We start from the raw sequence: 8,915 nt of genomic DNA on the forward strand, positions 1-8,915 counted from the left end.
CTCAGGGTGAGGTGAGGAACAGTAAGTCCCATTGCAAAAGAGGAAGTCCTTGCACTAATGGCGCAACATTTTGGACCCATCACTCTCCCCGCCCAGTTGGATATCACTTTTGAAATGTTGTAGTTGCAAATAGTTGCCATTCTGAGGCCAAGCACAGGGAAGAAAGCTCAGCATTACTGTTTCATCAGGGACAGGCTACAGGAACAAGGGCCAAATGACGGTGTTGCTGCGACCCAGGAGATATGGGATGCCAATCTCCTATTGCTCCCTGGGGAACTTGTGGCCTTATTTTAAACGTGTGCAGCAGCAGCAGCAGCAGCAGCAGCACTTACTAGCCACCTGCAGTGACTATCAGCTGCTTTAAAAAGAAAGTAAGTTTTAAAAGCCCACCTCAGGTTATCTCATACAGCTTGCTGCAATATTTAGGGCCTCACAGTAGTTTGCATGTCACGAGTTCCCTTGCGAATGCAGAGGCCATGAAATTCCTTGGGCATGCTTAGTCCAATTAGGCCTTGACCAAAGCCAAAGAGATTCTGCTCTATTGGCAAGAAAGAAGCCCATCTTGCTTGCTGATTTGAGCATGGTCCATGATCTGAACAAAGAAAACAACCCTCCAGAGGTATTTATTCCATTTATGCACCGATACAGATAGCAATTGCACAAATAATTTAAAAGACCCTCCATTGTATCCACACTACAAGTTATATGGAACATTATGACAGTTGCCTTCTAGGACATGAGTAGTCATTAAGTGAAATCTGAACATAGTAAAGTGTTTCCTCAAGGGGAATTTTGATCAAGTATGTTTCCAATTTGTATTTATATTCCATCATACTGTTGTTTCAACAAGCAATCCTGATTCTATTCAAGGATGTCAAATCACATTGGGAGGACATATTTTTGAAAAGTGTTAAACTTCTGACAGGCAGCTGTCCTCCAAATTCAATATAAAGAGGCTTCAGGGGGAAAACACATGAAAGCAGCAAGTGAAGAACCTTGTGGTGCCAAGGGCCCAGGTTAAGTGCTTCAGAGAATTCTTATTGCATTGTAAGAGGAAAATGTTTCAAAGAAATTTTTTTATTAGGAGTGAGCTGAATGTTCCCATATTTGATGTCCAGGCAAAAATAGAAACAAAAATTGGAGGCAGTGGGAAGCAGAAGATGCCATCTCCTGTAAAGTTCTTTAACTGAGAATATTCACCGTTTTTTCAATCCTATCCACTGCTATTTCTGTTGTTGCATTGTTTTCCTTTCAAGTTACTGCTTCTTATTTAATTCCTGGTTTAATCACATGTACAAGCCTAGCCAATCAGTGCCCACAAAAGGGGGGGGTGCCCCCAAAATACATGAAGGTAGTCATGATGCCATAGAGGGTAGATTCACCCTCTGCCATCTACACTTTGGGTACACATGAGAAGAGGTTCTATGTAAGTTCCTCTGTACACATGTTGAGCTCCTCTATAAGATGGGGAATCCTGGCCTCTCCTCATGTGTAGTAACTCCTGGAGATCTGTACCTTTGGCATTTCTAGGATCTCCTTTATAATATGGGGTGACCAGGACTGTGCACATAGACTTGTACTATCACAAGATGTACAATGTAGATAGACGTTTTACTGAAACATATATTATTTTTTATACAGTGGAACTTCGGTTACAGCAGGGATCCGTTCTGGAGGCCCCACCGCAACCCAGAAATGACGCAACCCAGAAGTACCGCGTCTGCACCTAGCACAATTTAGCACTTCTGTGCATGTGCGAGCGGCGAACCCGGAAGTAACCCATTCTGGTACTTCCGGGTTTGCCGCGGATGTTCACCAAAGCAGACGCAAGCAGAGGTGGACGCAGAACGAGCTTTGATTGTATAAAGACATTAAGATACTGGCCATCTTGTATTCAGTCCCTTTTCTATCTACAGCTTCACAGTAGCTCAATTATAAACCGCAGGCTTTGCATGCAAAACGTCCCAGATTCAACCCTTGCTGTCTTCTGGTCGGGCTGGGGGATAGTCCCACCTGAAACCCTGGAGAGTCATTGCCTGTTGGTGTCAACAACACTAAGTTGGATGGACAATTCCAGCTCCCTCCACCCTCGGCTCCCATCTGGGTAAAGGTAAAGGTAAAGGTACCCCTGCCCGTATGGGCCAGTCTTGACAGACTCTAGGGTTGTGCGCTCATCTCACTCTAGAGGCCGGGAGCCAGCGCTGTCCGCAGACACTTCCGGGTCACGTGGCCAGCGTGACAAAGCTGCTCTGGCAAGCCAGTGCAGCACACGGAACGCCGTTTACCTTCCTGCTAGTAAGCGGTCCCTATTTATCTACTTGCACCCGGGGGTGCTTTCGAACTGCTAGGTTGGCAGGCGCTGGGACCGAGCAGCAGGAGCGCACCCCGCCGTGGGGATTCGAACCGCCGACCATGGGATCGGCAAGTCCTAGGCGCTGAGGTTTTACCCACAGCGCCACCCGCGTCCCCCCCCCATCTGGGTACCTACCATAAATACTATTTTAAGATGACATTCTCAGACACTGCCTCCCCACTCCTGTTTGGAAAGCTCAGAACTCGTAGGGAAAGTCCAGCAGTATCTCAGCAGGACTTTAAGGCACCAGAGTGTCTCCAGGCCTTGGAGAGTTCCCAAGGTTATGCTATGTAGGCTTTGTGAGCTGCTATGCCTCCAATCACTGAGCCTCACTATCTGAGCAAGCTAGCCCCACCTCCCTAGAGAAGCTTTCGGGTTGTTAAAGGGCCCCCACCTTATTCGCCAGTCTTTGGTAGGACTGGGAGACAACAGTACTGTCCGAGACAACTCCTCTGAATCAGAGGCAAGACTTGTCCTCTGTCTGACGAGAGTTGTGAAGACAGACCTGGTACCTCTTCCCCAAGGATAGAAATGGAGCCTCATTGTCCTCTGAACCAGTCAGAGTGCATGGTCTCTGGGAAAGGGTCATGACACCTGGTCAGCTCCAACTGCCCGAGAGCAAGTGCTCCATGATGACACTTACAACTGAGACATCATCAAGGTGCTCAGAAGGGACCCCTGTCACTCAGCTCAGTATCGACAACAAATCTGCACACATGATGAGGTTGATTATCCCATAAAGCAATAGAATGGAATGAATATCGATTTTGGTCGATCAAAACTCTGGCTTGTGGTTTAAGCAGACCTGGATGTATGCATTAAGAGCAGGAATGTGTCAGTCTGCCTGGAGCCTACTGCTCCCATGTGAGAAACAGGATGCTTGGCATGGCTTTGGTCAAGCTGAGATCTATGTACCAGGGTGAAAAAGAGACCAAGACTCCATAGCAACTTTGAGCAACGTTCACAAGACTCCTTGTTTCAAGAGTGTATTGATCCCTGAACAATAATTATTAAAACATAAAGTAGAACCCCTGTTCTTACAGGAGTCTACCACTGATTCATCATTTTAGTCAGAGAATCAACTGGATAAGAGAACAGTGAATCAGAAGACAGGAAAACATGGAAGTGTAGCAGGATCAAAAACAGACTGAACTTCAGCGTTAGTGCTGTCTTAATCGTCCTCCTCTTCCTTTGTTTATTTTTGCTTAGCTCCAACTTTTTCTAATAGAGATTTCCCTTGCCTTAGACTCCTCCCCCTCCTCCTTTTCCTCAAAGCTGTGCTTGGCTGTTTTCTCTAAGCCATTGTGCGGGATGGATATTTGGTTCATGAACAGTCTTCAATAGATGCAGTTTTTATTTTCAGTATTTCCCATTTTTATTTTACTTTCTTTATTCCCTTGTAATGCTCTCATACTTCACTATGTCAATTTTAAACATTTCCCCTCTATTTTTATCCGAACTTATTTCACATTTGTATTATCCAGGATCCCGATTCATTTTTCTCAACAGTCCCTCTTAGTCCACACAAACCATTTCCTTGGATCTCTGCTTGGACTGGTGGCTATAATCCTACCCCACCTCCCTATACTAGTAAGCTTCTAACTAGTTTGGATGGTGCAAGTTTTAGGACAATGCAGCTTAGAGCTTGTTAATATGCATGCTTTATTTGTAGCAATTTTGTTAAATTGTTTTTACATGCCAATCACATTTGCCATTTATAACTTGCACTCTCATCCATACATGCTTTTTTATTCTTATATTTTCATTACAGTGGTACCTTGAGTTACATACGCTTCAGGTTACAGACTCCACTAACCCAGAAATAGTACCTCGGGTTAAGAACTTTGCTTCAAGATGAGAACAGAAATCGTGCGGCAGCGGCGCGGCAGCAGCAGGAGGCCCCATTAGCTAAAGTGGTGCTTCAGGTTAAGAACAGTTTCAGGTTAAGTACGGACCTCCGGAACGAATTAAGTACTTAACCTGCGGTACCACTGTATTGTTGAGTTTGTATATTGTCAGCATTTCTATGCTTTGATTGAAATAAATATTTCCCAATTATTTTACCTGAGGTCTAACTCTGGCCCCTTTCTGATTACAACCACTACTTCACTGGAAGAAGCTCAACGGAGTGAAATTTAAGAACCTATTTTCAATACCACCCCCGGGGGAAAACATGATTCAAGCACAAGTGTCTGACAACTTCCACAGGGAGGACCAACACAAAGAATTCATCTGCAGCCCACCATGTCAACCTGTCAGTAACTTTTTCACCATTGGTCATCAGAAAGTCCTGCTGCCTACCTCACTAGCATCCTGTTCCAGATCTATTTTAAGAAATCTTTAAAATATATTTAGTGACAGGATCCTCAAATTCCTTTCAATTTTCCTCTCTTACTCAACAGTTTAAGTTTTTTAAAGGAAGTACCAACAAAAGTATAGTGCCCAGATAAAGGGAAGTAGTAGTACTGCTCGATTCTGCCTTTGTCAGGCCACACCTACTGTGTCCACTTCTGGACACCACAATTTAAGGGTACTGACAAGCCGGAACATGTGCAATGGAGGGCAACCAAGATTATCAAGGGGAACGGTTGAGGGAGATGGGCATGTTTAGCCTGAATAAGAGGAGACAAAGAGGAGAAATGACAGCCATCTTCAGCTATCTAAAGGGCTGTCACATGGAGCAAGTTTGCACAAGTACAAAATCCTTTTAAAAAGAACAACAACAACTGAAGGGCAGGAAAACCCAACCCAATGAATATTGAACACGCTCTGTTGGCTCAGAATACTGAGAGTGAGTGGGTGGGGGAGGAACCAGAAGGAGGAGCAACAGAATCCATTATCCTGAAATAAGGCATGGCTGACTGGAATACGGACTCTGAATGTTCCACGACATAACATTTTATTGCATATTCCTCAAAAAGAACCATAGGGACTGTAGTTTATCCCCCACAGAGCTAGTATTCCTAGCATCCTTAACTATAGTTTGGGGGGGGTGTAATTTAAATATATGGTGTGTACACAGCCTTAGTCCTACATGGAAATCTGGTACAAATCCCACAAGCTATCAGAACCCTAAATTTTATCGCAGTAAACAATGACTACAGAGTGACATGTTTCAATTGCAGCATGCATTAGCCTTTCTGAACTATGTAACACTACATTTAAATTTTGTCTGGTTCATTTTAGCAAGATCCAAATAAGTTATTGCTTGTGCAGTTTTTAAATTAGCTACATTCCCACTAGAGGTACTGCATTTGCTATAGTTTTTGTGTCTCTCTCTCTCCCCCCCCCCCCACCACAGAATGCCCTTGGTAATATGAATAAACTGCCTTGTTAAATGTTACTGAAATTTTTATTAGACAATATTACCAAATTAGAGTGGTATAAAATATTTCCTTTTCACTAACAAATATTTAAAGTTGTTTTAAATATGCTACTTCTATGAACATGCTATTTGAGCTAATTACATTACTGTAAATTCACCTCTTAAATAATTGCTAAACCTCAAGAAATGCTTTCAATAATTGACTGAGTTTCCATAAGGGAAAAAAATGGTGTTATTAAATCTAAATTAAATGCACATTGGAGGCACTTAACTTAAAGTGTTAAAATGCCAAACATTCTCACGCAGATAAGAGAAGTCATTGGAATTAATGGCAGTCAGAAGCCTTTTAGCCATGCCATTTATAGTTCCTCCTAGTCCCAGGCATATTTTCATTCATCTGCCAGAATTCTCATTCACAGATCAGCAAATGACTATGGAATCTGGCCTTCTGTGCTGAAATACAGTTCCAACTTGAGTTTCCACAGGAAGGGAAGCCTACGTATTCATCACTTTGGGCACATGGAGCAATCCATGGTAATGAATGGAGAAATCCTTGTTGCCAGTGGGAGCTCGGCACATGCTACAAGGAACTGTTGCAGTTGGAGGAAATGATTCTAACATAGGTTACACCAGTTAGGAAAGAGGAAATAAGATACATTTGCAAGGCCATCTCTCCCACCCTCCACCCCCCCCCAAAAAAAACCCTCAAAGGGCATGCTGCAACATGATGTGTTTCTAACATTCCAGTTTTCCCCCTTCCATCTCCATAGAGGTGTGCACTTCATTAGGAAGTTGCCTAGTATATTGCATGTTGTTTAAGACTAGTCATGCTGTTTTCCTATATGTGCTGGATGCTATGCAGCCCACATTAACCACATATATGTGCCATTGATTTCAAGGACAGATGCATATGCTTCATTAGGACATAAGACACTGCCTAATGCTGAGTCAGACCCTTGTTATACGTAGACAATCATTGTCTCACAATGGCTCCCTGTGGTCTCCTGGAGAGATCTTTCCTAGCAAGGGATGTTGTGAGCAGTGGTGCTCACACAATGCACACTGCCCTCTGCACTCTAGAATCCCTGGAGTGAAAGGAATAGCTTGAGGAATAGCCCTAGCCTCCTGTGCCAATACCACATTCCCTCTGCCATGCCCCAAGGAAGCATCTGGGCTCTTGTGGGACAGAGGCAAGGTGAAGGGTGCTTGAGCCTTGGAGCATTTGATCACCCCCTTTCAGGGATGGGACCTCATAACATGCTATGCAGACTCTCTCTCATTGACCCAAGGCTTGTCCCTCATTTTCTCCTATTGAATTAAATGGGATATTAATGTGCTTACCTTTTGCTGGCTCATGCTGGAAAGCCAGTGTGGTGTAGTGGTTAAGAGCGGTGGACTCATAATCTGGTGAACTGGGTTCACTTCCCCGCTCCTCCACATGCGGCTGCTGGGTGACCTTGGGCTAGTCACACTTCTCTGAAGTCTCTCGTCTCACTCACGTCACAGAGTGTTTGTTGTGGGGGAAGGAAGGGAAAGGAGATTGTTAGTCGCTTTGAGACTCCTTAAGGGGAGTGAAAGGTGGGCTATCAAGTCCAAACTCCTCCTCCTCTTCATGTCATTTGTGCATTGCTTCTTCCAAACAGATCATAGCTGTAATTTGTCTTGCTGGGACTTTTGCACAGATTCCCATTACACCTTGGCCAAATTTCAGTCTACAGAGTTTCCTTTCTTCCACTGATATCTCAGTTCATGGAATTATTAGCTCACTGGCCTTCCTGTGCTCTGGCATGGCAATGTGATAATTAAAGTGAAGCAAAAGTGTTGTTCCCATTTTTACACAAATGAGTGCAGTCCAGTCCTCTGAACAATTGCTTGGAGTTGCTCCGACTGAAATCAGTTGGACCTGTGAGTAAACACACATAACTTGGATTAATGGGAATTATTCAGTCAAGAGTGGAAATTCCTCATACCAGGGTCCAAGACCATGTAAAGTGTGTGGCACCACAGAGGCATGAACAAACAGTAGATAAGCAAGTGGCAACAAATAATGTCGAGAGATGCTGGGCATGAAGAGAGAGAGAGCTGTTGCTTAAACAAGGATCAGGCAGAAACTGAGATTCAAATTATGTATGCCTATTTAAATGGGTTTAAACTGTCCTAAAACCCTGGCCTACCTGATGACAAGTCAGTACGTCAAGCCCAAAATCCAAGGTCTGGGAGTCAAGTCACACCAGCAATGTCCACAAAATGCAGTCCCAGGTCAAGCCAAGTCTGGATACAATCCACGGTCAAACCCAAAGCACAGTCCCACAGAGGTCCAGGCCACCCAAGCCGAGGCCTATCAACATGGGCAGTTGAGCAGACACAGCACCTCAGCTCTCCTTCCCTTTTGTACTTTGCCTGCTGATTGCAGCACCTGGGCTTGATGAGGCAGGTGACCTCCACCTGTTTCAAGCCTACTCCAGCTGAGTAATCTCCTCCCAGAGCTGGCGAGCTCCACCTGGCCAGCTAGGGAGCTGGGCTGTGGGGCCTTGCCTGCCTCAGCCTTCTAGCCTCTTGCTGCTCCCTATGCCTCAGAGCCTGTCGTGTTCGTGGAGACAGGGGCCCCTCTGACTCTGATGATGCGTCTTGCTGCTCTGGCTCCTGTGCACTGATCTCCATCAAGTACTCACCCTGGGAGTACTTCCTTCCCCATCCCCAGCTTGCCCCCGGTGTGTCCCAGTCCTGGCTACATGCCTCGCTGGGCTCTTCTTCCTCCTCCCCATCATCCTGCCAGTTCATGATGCAAACTAAGAATGTCTGGTGTACAGGTGAACAGAATGGGAAGAATTCGCACACCTCACAACTCTGAGTAGTAGGAACCATCCTTTAAAATAAAACCAAACCTCAGTGTTTCTAGGCTAAAACAAACTTTTTACAAGTTCTGAATAGCCAATTCATTACACTCCACTTGAGGGTGAGAAATGCAACACAGTAGACACTAGAGGGAGATGTTCTTCACATATTATTCAAACGTTAAGCAGTGCTGCTCTAAAAAGCAAAATCTGAGCTAGAGGGAATCTGCAGCTCAGCTTTCACCCAGGCTTTGTTATTAATAAGAAAAAATTCATTTTGCAATATAACACTGGCATGCTATGGAACTTTCTGTGCTCACATTCAGCTCTGACCTGTTCCCACAGCACAGGATGCTAATAGATAATAAACTGAATTATGATCACAGGTTACTCTAGACCACAC

At 44.6% G+C, this 8,915-nt stretch overlaps 1 long non-coding RNA gene across 1 annotated transcript in view; it reads right to left on the reverse strand.

Moving 5' to 3' along the window:
* LOC309348956 overlaps positions 1 to 7,114 on the reverse strand; it is a 145,214-nt gene extending 138,100 nt beyond the window's left edge. Inside the window, exon 1 of the long non-coding RNA XR_014159595.1 lies at positions 7,020 to 7,114. This is a non-coding gene — a long non-coding RNA (uncharacterized lncRNA). The remainder of the gene's footprint in view (positions 1 to 7,019) is intronic.
* Between the last annotated feature and the right edge of the window lie 1,801 nt (positions 7,115 to 8,915).

Source organism: Podarcis erhardii (genome assembly GCF_964252035.2).
Source record: "Podarcis erhardii genome assembly, chromosome: 1".
In the NCBI taxonomy this organism is placed as follows: domain Eukaryota; kingdom Metazoa; phylum Chordata; class Lepidosauria; order Squamata; family Lacertidae; genus Podarcis; species Podarcis erhardii.